Raw genomic sequence first — 11,744 nt, 5'->3', positions numbered from 1 at the left:
AGTGAAGAAATGGTGATATAGTTCCAAGTCATGATGGTGAGTGACTTGGAGGTGAACCTGCAGGTGGTGGTGTTCCCATGCATCTGCTGCCCTTGTCCTTCGAGGTGGTAGTGATCACGGGTTTGGATGGTGCTGTCGAACGTTACTTAGCGAGTTACTGCAGTGCATCTTGTAGGTGGTACACACTGCTGCCACTGTGCTCTGGTGGTGGAGGGAGTGAATGTTTAAAGTGGTGGGTGAGGTACCGATGAAGAGGACTGCTTTGTCCTGGGTGGTGTTGAGATCTTTATGTGTTGTTGGAGCTGCAGCTATCCAGAAAAGTGGACAGTATTCCATCACACTCCTGACTTGTGCCTTGTAGATAATGGACAGGCTTTGGCATGTCAGGAGGTGAGATACTTGCTGCAGAATTCCCAATTTCTGACCTACGCTAAAAGCCGCAGCATAGATGTGACTGGTCCAGTTTAGTTTCTGGTCAATGGTAACCCTCAAGATGTTGTTGGTGAGGGATTCAGTGATGATAATGCTGCTGAGTATTAAAAGGTAGATGGTTTGATTCTCTCTCATTGGAGATGTTCACTGCGTGGCACTTTTGTGGCAACCAAGTCACTTGTCACTTATCAGCTCAAGCCTGAATGTTGTTCAGGTCTCGCCCTTGCGGACATGGACTGCTTCAGTATCTGAGGAGTTGTGAATCATCACCTAACATTCCCACTTCTGACTTAAGTTGAGGGGAAACTCATTAATGAAAGAGCTGAGGATGGTTGAGCCCAGGACACTACCCTCAGAAACTCCTGAGGCAATGTCCTGGATTGAGATGATCGGCCTCCACCAACCATAATCATCTTGCTTTGTGCTAGGTAGGACTCCAACAAGTGGACAGTTTTCCCCTGATTCCCATTGATTTCAATTTTGCTAGGGATCCTTGATGCCACACTCACTCAAGGGTAATTACTCTCACCTCTCCTCTGGAATTCCACTCTTTTGTCTCTATTTGGAACAAGCTGCAATGAGATCATAAGAACAGAAATAGTAGCAGGAGGAGGCCATTTGGCCCCTCGAGCCTTCTCCGCCATTCAATAGGATCATGGCTGATCTGATCATGGCATCAACCCCACTTTCTTGCCTGCCCCCCATAACCCTTGACTTCCTTGTAGATAAAAATCCAAAGATGAATGACTGTCTGAGAGAAGAAATTCCTCCTCATTTCCTTCTTAAATGGAAAATCCCTAATTCTGAAACTGTGTCCCCTAGTTCTAGATTCCACCACGAGGGGAAACATCCTCTCAGCATCTACCCTGTCAAGACCCTTCAGAATCTTATATGTCTCAATACGATCACCTCTCATGTTTTTAAACTCCAATCAGGATAGGTCCAACCTGCTCAATCCTCCTCACAAGACAACCCCTTCATCACAGGAATAAATCTAGTGAACCTTCTCTGAGCTTTTTTTTAAATTTCCAACATATACTTTATTCGTTAAAAAAACTAGAAAAAGATACATTACAAAACAGTTCAAAAACAGCACCAAGTCAACAATACAAAGATTGCAAAGGAGATCAGTTTCCTTCAGTGCAGGAAAGAATTGCCTCACAACCCTTCCATTTCATTTTACCTGCCATGTACTTTTTGCAGCAAACAAATATTTTCTGGAATAAAAACAAGAAATACTGGAACCACTCAGCAGGTCTGGCAGCATCTGTGGAAAGAGAAGCAGAGTTAACGTTTCGGGTCACTGACCCTTCTTCGGAACTGACAAATATTAAAAATGTCACAGGTTATAAGCAAGTGAGGTGGGGGTGGGGCAAGAGATAACAAAGGAGAAGGTGCAGGTTGGACAAGGCCACATAGCTGTCCAAAAGGTCATGGAGAAAAGGCAAACAATATGTTAATGATGTGTTGAAAGACAAAGCATTAGTACAGAATAGGTGTTAACGGACTGAATATTGAACAGCAGCAAGTGCAAACCTGAAAAAAACAGTGGGTAAGCAAACTGAATAAACTAAGATGAAATGAAATAAATGCAATATAAAAGGTTGTAAAAAATGTGAAAAAGCAAAAAAGAAGAAAAAAGAAAAAACAACTAAAAATGAAAGTAAAATGGGGGGCTGTCATGCTCTGAAATTATTGAACTCAATGTTCAGTCCGGCAGGCTGTAGAGTGCCTAATCGGAAGATGAGATGCTGTTCCTCGAGCTTGCGTTGATGTTCACTGGAACACTGCAGCAATCCCAGGACAGAGATGTGAGCATGAGAGCAGGGGGGAGTGTTGAAATGGCTTCCTCCAGCTGAGTGAGAGGCTGGATACCCGATGACGCTTTAGCGTGAATGTGCGAAGGTGGACCATGGGCGGATATGCGATGATGTTGGTGCTGAGCCATGACATCATCCTGTGCATGTGCCACTTAACCCTGGCAAGATGTAGCTGTGCCTATGTGCAGCTTGGCGCTCTCCAATGATGTCAGCGGGCCGCTGCATTGACAGGAATCACATTGTGTTAGCAGTGCCCACAACCCAGGAAAGAATAAAAAAGAGATTTACCACAATGGTAGCAGGGTGAGGGATTTCAGTTATGTGGAGAGATTGGAGAAGCTGGGGTTGTTCTCCTTGCAGCAGAGAAAATTCAGAAGAGATTTGACACATTTGTTCAAAATCATGGAGGTTTTCAATAGTTTAAATAAGGAGAAACTGTTTCCAGTGGTAAAAGGGTCAGTAAGCAGAGGACACAGATATCAGGTGATTGGCAGAAGAACCAGAGGTGACATGAGGAACCATTGTTTACACAGCAATGTGTTGTGATATAGAAAGAAAAGACTTGCATTTATATAGCACCTTTCCTGACCACTGGATATATCAAAGCACTTTGTAGACAATGAAATACTTTTGAAGTGTAATCACTGTTGTAATGTCAGAAATGCAGCAGCTGATACCCACAAACAGCAATGTGATAATGACCAACTGATCTGATTGAGGGGCAAATATTGATCACAACACCAGGGAGAATTGCTCTTCACTTGTTTGAAATTGCAGCATGGGATCTTTTACATTCACCCAAACATGCAGACCAGGTCTTGGTTTAACATCACACCTGAAAGGCAGCACCTTCAACACCCTCAGTGCTGTACTGGAGTGTCAGCTGTGAACTCTGAACCCAGAAGCTTGTGATTTCGAGGTGAGTGTGACCAACAGAGCCACAGCTTTTACCTGAGTCTCAATCCTTCTACCAACAGTTTCTCTCTATCTGGTCTGTCACGACCCCTCATGATTGTGAACACCTCTATCAAATCTCCTCTCTAAGGAGAACAACCCCAGCTTCTCCAATCTATCCACATAACTGAAATCCTAACCACATGTTGCAGAAATGAATTTTTCCTCATGTTCCTTCTGGTTTTGTGAGTCACTTTAAATCTGTAACCTTCGGTTATTGACAGTTCAGCAGTTAGAAACAGTTCCTCAGTATTTACTCTACCTCAAACCTTCAAGGAAACTCTGCAAAGTAACTGAAAATCAAGTTGTCAGAAGTGGGATTAAAACACATGCCTCCAGTGAAAGCTGCAACCTGAACAGAGAAGCTGAAACCGCTCAGTCACCTCAACTGTTCAGACCTTTTTGACCTCGTCATCGCTTCTGTACTTTGAAAGGTTCACTCAGTTCTGGAACTTGTTCAATGCTACTGGAATGCTCAGTGATTGGGATATTAACTCCCCCGGGTTTTCCTGAGCTTGTTCTCGGTGTATGGGGATGTTTATCCTGGGCCGTGGAATCTTGCATCCCTGTAATGGACATTAACCCACTGATTGAATCTGTATTCACTGCTTTCGACTGGTGCTGGGTAATTGCAGAACAGTAAAACTGATCGTGGACAATGGCTATTCTGGTTGCAGCAACCTGAAGATTTAACTCATTGACACCCTGCTTTAGGGGAATCGAGAAAGCACAACACCCAGCTCTGTCAGTTAGTGTGCTTGTTTGCTAACCCACAATTTGTTGGTTCAAGCACTGAAAAGGATGAGGCTTTATTAACTTAAACTCTTCTTCATCTGCTGTATTACTGTTGCTGTTGATTCTTCAAAGTTAAGGTTAATCAAGTCTTTCTTTGTGAAATCCATGCTGACTGTGCTTTATTATATTTTCATTTTCATATGTATTTTCTACTTTTGGGGATTACAGGATAATGTCATTTTTTATTGATTTTATTTTTATTTATTGCATTTATTGCCCATCCCTAATTCCCTCGAGAAGGTGGTGGTGAGCTGCGTTCTTGAACCACTGCAGTCGATGTGGTGCTGTTAGGAAGGGTGTTCCAGGATTTTGACCCAGTCACAGTGAAGGAACGGTGATATAGTTCCAATTCCAGGATGGTGTGTGGCTCAGAGGGGAACTTGCAGGTGGTGGTGTTCCCATGCATCTGCTGCCCTTGTCCTTCGAGGTGATAGAAGTCATGGGTTTGGAAGGTGCTGTGTCAGGAGGCTTGCTGCGTTGCTGCAGTGCATCTTGTGGATGGTGCACGCTGTGCGTTGGTGATAGAGAGAGTGAATATAGTGAATGAGGCGCCAATCAAGTGGACTGCTTTGTCCTGGATGACGTTGAGCTTCTTAAGTGTTGTTGGAGCTGCACCTATCCAAGCAATGTAGAGTATTGCATCACACTGCTGACTTGTGCCTTGTAGATAGGGGACAGGCTTTGGGGAGTCAGGAGGTGAGTTACTCGCCGCAGGATTCCTAGTGTCTGACCTGCTCTTGTAGCCATGATATTTATATGGCTACTGCAGTTCAGTTTCTGGTCAATGGTAACCCCCAGGATGTTGATAGTGGGGGATTCAGCAATCGTAATGCTGTTGAATGTCAAGGGGAGATGGTTAGATTCTCTCTTGTTTGAGATGGTCATTGCCTGGGACTTGCGTGACTCGAATGTGAAATATCCTTATTGTAGGGTATTGTATTGTACTGTACAGTGACTACACTTGGAAAGTCCTTCATTGGCTGTAAAAGGCTTTACAAAGTCCTGTGGTCGTGAAATGTATGTGTTGCTTTTTCTATTGTTATCAGTGTCATTTTGATCAAAAGATAGGTTTCGTGAGCACAAGGTTTAAATCAATGTTGATTCAAATAATGTAAAAACATCTATATTCTTGCACTGTACTTAATAATCACCATCTTCCCATCCTGAGAGAGTACAATGTTTTTGACCCAGAAATTGATTCCACAATCTCAGTCCCTCAGACAATTTCAGCCCAGTTCTGATGAAAGATCACAGATCTGAAACGTTAACTCTGTTTCTCTCTCCAAAGATGCTGTCAGACCTGCTGAGTATTTCCAGCATTTTCAAGAGTCTCGATTTAATGAACAGGAAACTTGTTTCAGATCAGATTGGGAGACAGTGTGAAACCACTCCATTGTACTCATGTCTGAGATTCTGAGGACAGTTGGCTGTTAGTGGAAGACATTAATTAAATGTACCGAGCAACAGCTCAGACCAATTATTATTTTACATGGTGGTATGATGGCCATCCAGGGGTTAAAAGTAGGGATCTTGTAAGGTTTCAGTGTGCAGGACCACTGGAAGACCTCAGGGGTAAAGGCTCAGATCATCAACCAAGTTCTCCACCTGTTGAGGGATCTAGACTGGACAAAGAGGACCGTGACACTCTGAGACCAAGCTCGACCAGTCCACACACCTGCTAGAGCTGTCAAGTTATATTCCCCAAGTTTGTTCAAGATAATTTTACTTCCAATTATTAAGTACTATTTTACTCTCAATAAAAGTTCTGGACTTATTAATCAAGTATCCTGTTGCTTTAATTGGTTAAAGTCATGCCCAAAGAAATTGTCCACAATAGACTTTCCAGAACTGAAAGATAAGTCTGCAAGGATTGCTAATTTTACAGCCCTGTTTAAAAAGAGAGATAAACCCAGGAACTACAGACCAGTTCGTCTAATGTCAGTGGTGGGGAAACTTTTAGAGACAATTATCCAGGAGAAAATTAACTGGCACTTGGTAGAACATGGGCTAATAAATGACAGCCAGTACAGATTGGTTAACAGAAGATTGTGTATGAATTAATTAATGAATTAATTTCTTTGATGAAATTTCACAGAGAGTTGACCAGGGTGGTGAGGTTGATGGTGTGTGTCTGCACTTCAAAATTGTGTTTGAAAAAGTACCATAAAATAGACTTGTTAACAAAATTTGAGCAGATGGGATCAAAGAGGCACTGGCAGCGTGGATACAAAATTGGCTGAGAGACGGAAAGCATAAAGTAGGGTGAATGCTTGTTTTTCAGAATGGAGGGACTAATACAGTAATGTCACTGTTGTTGCAGTGTGTGCAGTATCTGACCCTGAGCTGTCCTCGGGAGGGGGCTGTTTGTGATTTTCCTGTGGGGTGCATTATCATCAGGGGATCTCTCTGAGCTGTCACAGGGATGGGGCAGTGTGTGATATCCTTGTGCATGTCATGCAGGCCCACTGGCGTGTGGTTCCATCCTGATGCCAAGAAACAGAGCCCCATTTATGGGCAAAAAGTCTCACTTCCCTGTGGGTGTCTTGAGAGAGAAGAAGGCTTAGGGAGTAAACCTGGACAGTAAATCCGGAGTGGAGTCCCGTGGGCGGTTACCTGTTACTTGTCAGGTAGTTTTCCAGCAACTCCTACAGCAGAGCTGGTCCCAAACAGTGCTGTTTTTTCCTTTCCTTTGGACAATACTAGCAATGCTGAGAGGGTGTCCTGATGCTCAGTGTCTCCATACTATTTGCCCAGGCCTGTGCCTTGGAGAGGACACTCCAGCTTTGTGGTTAAACATTAGCAAAACATGGGAAGAAACAGTTACCAATTATAAGCTCTCACTCAATTGGTGTAGAGTATGAGCACCAGGGGTTACTTTTGACAGTGGGAGAGATCATCGCGTCTCATTGGATAACTACCACCTACTCCAAGCTGTGCAGCCCCCAGTCAGTTAGGTGCTGTCCTGCCACGACCTACTTGCTTCAATGGGTGCTTGCAGCTTAGAGAGATATCTCTCAACTGGCGGATTGATAATCTATGCACCAGGCAAGACAAACTCAACAAAGAAGACACCAGTGCTTCGCATCACAAGCTGGAATGTAAGGGCCATGTGTCCTGGCCTTAATGACAACCTTCTGCAGGTTGATAGCACACACAAGACAGCTGTGATTGACAAGGAACTCACAAGGCTCAATGTGGACATTGCTGTGCTGCAAGAAACTAGACTCATTCAAAGTGGACCCCTCAAAGAGAAATACTACACCTTCTTCTGACAGGGGAAAGCCCAAGAGGCAACTCGTGAGCATGGAGTGGGGTCACAGTAAAAAACATGCTACTTGCAATGAGTGAAACCCCCACTGTTGGCTCAGAGAGACCTCTTACCCTTCACTTGTCAACAAGCGCGGGCCCACTTAATCTCATGTGCATCTATGTCCCGACACTCACCTCCACCCCAGATGTCAAGGATCAATTCTATGAGACACTTGACACTGCCATCAGTAGAATTCCCAGCACGAGGGACTATACCTTCTCGGGGATTTCAACGCAAGCTTGGGTACTGACTACAGCTTGGCCAATGAGCATAGGGCACCAGGGGATTAGCAAGATGAACAAAAATGGACAGAGGTTTCCGGAGCTATGCTGCCACCATGGACTCTGTGTGACGAACAGCTATTTCCAGGTCAAGCTGTGCCACAAGGTGTCCAGGAGACGTCCGAGATATTGCCACTGGCACCAGCTAGACCTTATCATCACCAGACATACCACCCTCAGCAGTATCCTCATCACACGTAGCTATCACAGCGCTGACTGTGACACTGATCACTCCCTAGTGTGTAGCAAGGTCAGGCTTCAGCCAAGGAAGCTTCACCCATCCAAGAAGAAAGGTCGTTCTCGGATCAACACTCGCCGAACCACTGATCCAGAAGGGACCCAGGAGTTCCTCAACATCCTAGATCAGGCTCTTTCAGAAAACGCCCAAGGCCTCGGTGTGGTATCAAAGTGGAATCATCTGCACGCCACCATCTTTTACTCTGCACTCGCTGTGTATGGGAAAAGAGATGGGAGGAATGCTGACTGGTTTGAGGCTTATTGGACTGAAATGGAGTCAGTTACTGCAACTAAGAAGAGAGCCCTCATGAACTACAAACAATTCTCCAGCAAACAAACTCTAGAGGCTCTCAGAGCTGCCAGAAACAAGTCTCTGCAGACTGCTCGGCACTGCACCAATCAATACTGGTTAAAACTCTGCAACAGCATACAATCTGCCGCTGAATCTGGGGGATGCTAGAGGGACATATGAAGGAATTCGACACACCAAGGTTCCTTAGACAGCACCTTCCATACCCGCAACCTCTACCAACTCACTTCGGCAGTTACAGGAGAAGTACTGTGAACAGTACAGACCACTCTACATTGTCTTGAAAGACATCACCAAGGCCTTCGATCTTGTTAGCAGAGACAGACTCATCAAACTGCTGTGGAAAATAGGCTGCCCTCCTAAACTCTTGGGCGTCATCTGTTCTTTCCACGAGAACATGCACAGTTCAGTCAGTTACAATGGAGCAACATCAGACACTTTCACGATCAGCAGTGGGGTAAAACAGGGCTCTGTCCTGGTGACAACTCTCTTCGGAACGTAGGAGGAGGAAGTTTAACCTGTCGAGCCTGTTCTGTCATTCAATTACATCCTTGCTGATCATCTACCTCAACACTGCTTTCCCGCGCTCTCCCCATATCCCTTGATGTCATGAGTATCAAGATTTCTATCAATTTCTGTCCTGAACATGCTCAATGATTGAACTTTCACAAACCCCTGAGGTAGAGAATTCCAAAGATTCACCACCCTCTGAGTGAAGAAATTCCACCCTATCTCAGTTTTAAATGGCCTTTTAAATGAAACTTTAAGGAATACAAGCCCAGTTTCCTCATAAGACAATCCCACTATCCCAGGGATTAGTCTGGTGACCCTCCGTTGCACTCCCTCTGTGGCAAGTATATCCTTCCTTAGATAAGGAAACCAAAACTGTACACAATACTCCAGAACGATCTCACCAAGGCTCTATACAATTGCAGCAAGACATCTTTATTCCTGTACTCATGACCCCTTGTGTTAAGGCCAACATACCATTTGCCTTCCTAATTGATTGCTGTACCTGCATGCGAGCTTTTAGTGTCTCATGAACAAGGACACCCAGGTCCCTTTGGACATCAACACTTCCCAACCTCTCACCATTTAAGAAATATTCTGTCTTTCTGTTTATTCTACCAAAGTGGATAACTTCACATTTATTCACATTATATTCCATCTGTCATTTCATTCACTTATCCTGTCCAAGTCCCCTGGAAGCCTCCTTGTAACCTCCTCACAGCTCACATCCTTTACAATTGGCATATTCTTCTCCATGCTGCTATTTTAAACTTTCAGTGACTCAGATGGGGGTGTCCACCTGCATACCAGAGCTGATGACAAGCTGTTCATCTTGGCAAGACTGCGCACCAAGACCAAAATGAGTCAGTTCTTGGTCTGTGAGTTGCTGTTTGCTGATGACGCTGTGCTGACATCCCATAATGAAGTTCATTAACAGCAGCTTGTATATCGGTTCTCCCTGGCCTGCAAGGAATTTGGACTGGCGATCAGCATCAGGAAGATCAAAGTTATGGGCCAGGACGTAGAGACTCCACCTTCCATCAACATCGTCAACCTCACTTTGGAGGTTGTCAACAGCTTCACATACCTTGGATCAACAATCACCAGCAATCTGTCCCTTGATACTGAAATCAGCACCAGGATTGTCAATGTTGCAGCTGTCATGTCAAAGTTGAGAAGACGAGTGTGAACCGACAGCAAACTGATCGAAAATGTGAAGCTCTGCGTGTAACAGGCTTGTGTTCTCAGCACCCTCCTTTATAGTAGAGAAGCATCAACAACTTATACAAGCCAAGAAAAGCAGCCGAACAGCTTCCACCTCCGCTGTCTCAGATGGATATTGGGCATCTCCTGGCAGGACAGAGTGCCGAATGAGGAAGTACACCAGCGTGCAGGGATCTGCAGCATGTTTGCCCTCTTGAGTCAGCGGTGACTCTGTTGACTGGGTCATGTGTGCTGAATGGATGACGGTCGCTTTGCCAAAGACATGCTCTTTGGTGACCTTGCTATCAGCATGAGACCAACAGGTCACCCACGTCTGTGATACAAGGACATCTGCAAAGCGAGATCTCAAGCTGACTGGGATTGGAGTCGATGCATGGGAAGTCCTTCCTGCTGACTGGAATTCCTGGAGAAAGGCATTCAGGAAGACCATGGGAAAAGCAGAGGACAAAAGAAATGACCAGATGGTGGGAAAGAGAGCTCAGAGGAAGGAAAAATTATCAGTCGACCTCGGGCCAATGATATTCATCTGTACCAGCTGCGGAAGGGATTGTCACTCACGAGTCATCCTCTACAGCCACAACAAACTATGTTTAATACAGAAGTGACGTACACCCCGGGCGTAGCCCATCGTCTTCCGAGACGGACGGTTGCCAATTACAATTACAACAACAGCGACAACTGCAAGAGCGAGTCAGAGGCTGGGAACTCTGCCGTGACGAACTCAGCTCTTGACTCGCCAAAGCCTGCCCACTCTCTACAAGACCTTCCTCTGATTTCAATTGCACATGCATTTGTGATCTGGCTCTGTAGCTTAGTTGGTTAAAGCACCTGTCTAGTAAACAGAGGATCCTGGGTTCAACTCCCAGTCAGAGCCTTATTTCACAGTCACAACATGGTTGAAAAGTTTAATTATCAACACTAACATCGGTGTCTTGTGAACTTTAATTCAAAATGCATGATGAATTTCAATCACATAAAAAAACAGCCTTTGTGAAGGGTATGATTTTGGAATGGCTGTTCCTCCTTGTACAGAATTTTAGTGCTGATACATCAAAGGTAACTTCTTTGACATAAATTTGTTCACAGTTACATTCAACCTGGAAAACAGCTTGATATTAATCTCACTGAAGGAGAGTGTTTGTGTCATTATGTGTTGCTTTTAACCGAGACTGGGACATGACGCAAGTGGGAGGGTTTATCTGAGGTTTGGAATATTTGTCAGTCAGGAACAAGAAAAATCAAAGGAACCAAATAAGAAAACCTATGTCTCATGTGGTTACCGAGAAACGGTGAGAAGATATTAAACTTTGTTGCATTTAATACAACTGTGTGAACTTTGATCTTTGCGGCCTTTTATAAACAGTATTTGAAGGGTCTCAGTAAAAATTTTCAGTGTTGATGAGAGTGGGGTCTGGCTGAGCAGCTGCTTAATGTGACAGGGTCAGGACTGGATGCAGGAAGTTCTCTGACAGTCTCTCTCTGATGGGTTGAGTTGATTTTCAACTGGCAGCTGTTGCTGTTTTGATAATTCAAGTTCCCTCCACCGATTTTTTTGGACAGACAGTGCAGTATGAGGATGTAAAGGGTTAATGCTGAAGACAGTGGGATTAACCCCTCCCACAATCAGAGTGATGATATAACAGTCACATGAGATGAGGTTTGGGAGGAGAGAGCAGCACCAAGGATGCTAGTTTCGGAGGCTTGATGAGTGTGTATATAGTATTGTGTAAATTAGAAAAGAGTTCTTCATTCTTTCAGCAGGAAATGTGTCCAGAAAATATCACGAAACTCACAATTTTATTATTCAGGAGTTGGAACACAGGGATATTAACTCCAAGTGACAGTAGTGGTTTCATTTAACAAAAGAAAAG

The 11,744-nt window shown here is 44.4% G+C and overlaps 1 non-coding gene across 1 annotated transcript; it reads left to right on the top strand.

Annotated features, from left to right (window-relative positions):
* The first annotated feature begins 10,673 nt into the window (after positions 1 to 10,673).
* trnat-agu (transfer RNA threonine (anticodon AGU)) lies at positions 10,674 to 10,748 on the top strand. The gene has a single exon. It is a non-coding gene; the product is annotated as a tRNA-Thr (tRNA).
* Positions 10,749 to 11,744: the final 996 nt, after the last annotated feature.

Source organism: Heterodontus francisci, unplaced genomic scaffold, assembly GCF_036365525.1.
Source record: "Heterodontus francisci isolate sHetFra1 unplaced genomic scaffold, sHetFra1.hap1 HAP1_SCAFFOLD_61, whole genome shotgun sequence".
Lineage (NCBI taxonomy): Eukaryota > Metazoa > Chordata > Chondrichthyes > Heterodontiformes > Heterodontidae > Heterodontus > Heterodontus francisci.
Note: the sequence above shows the minus strand (reverse complement) of the source record. Positions and strands in the feature narration are given on the sequence as shown.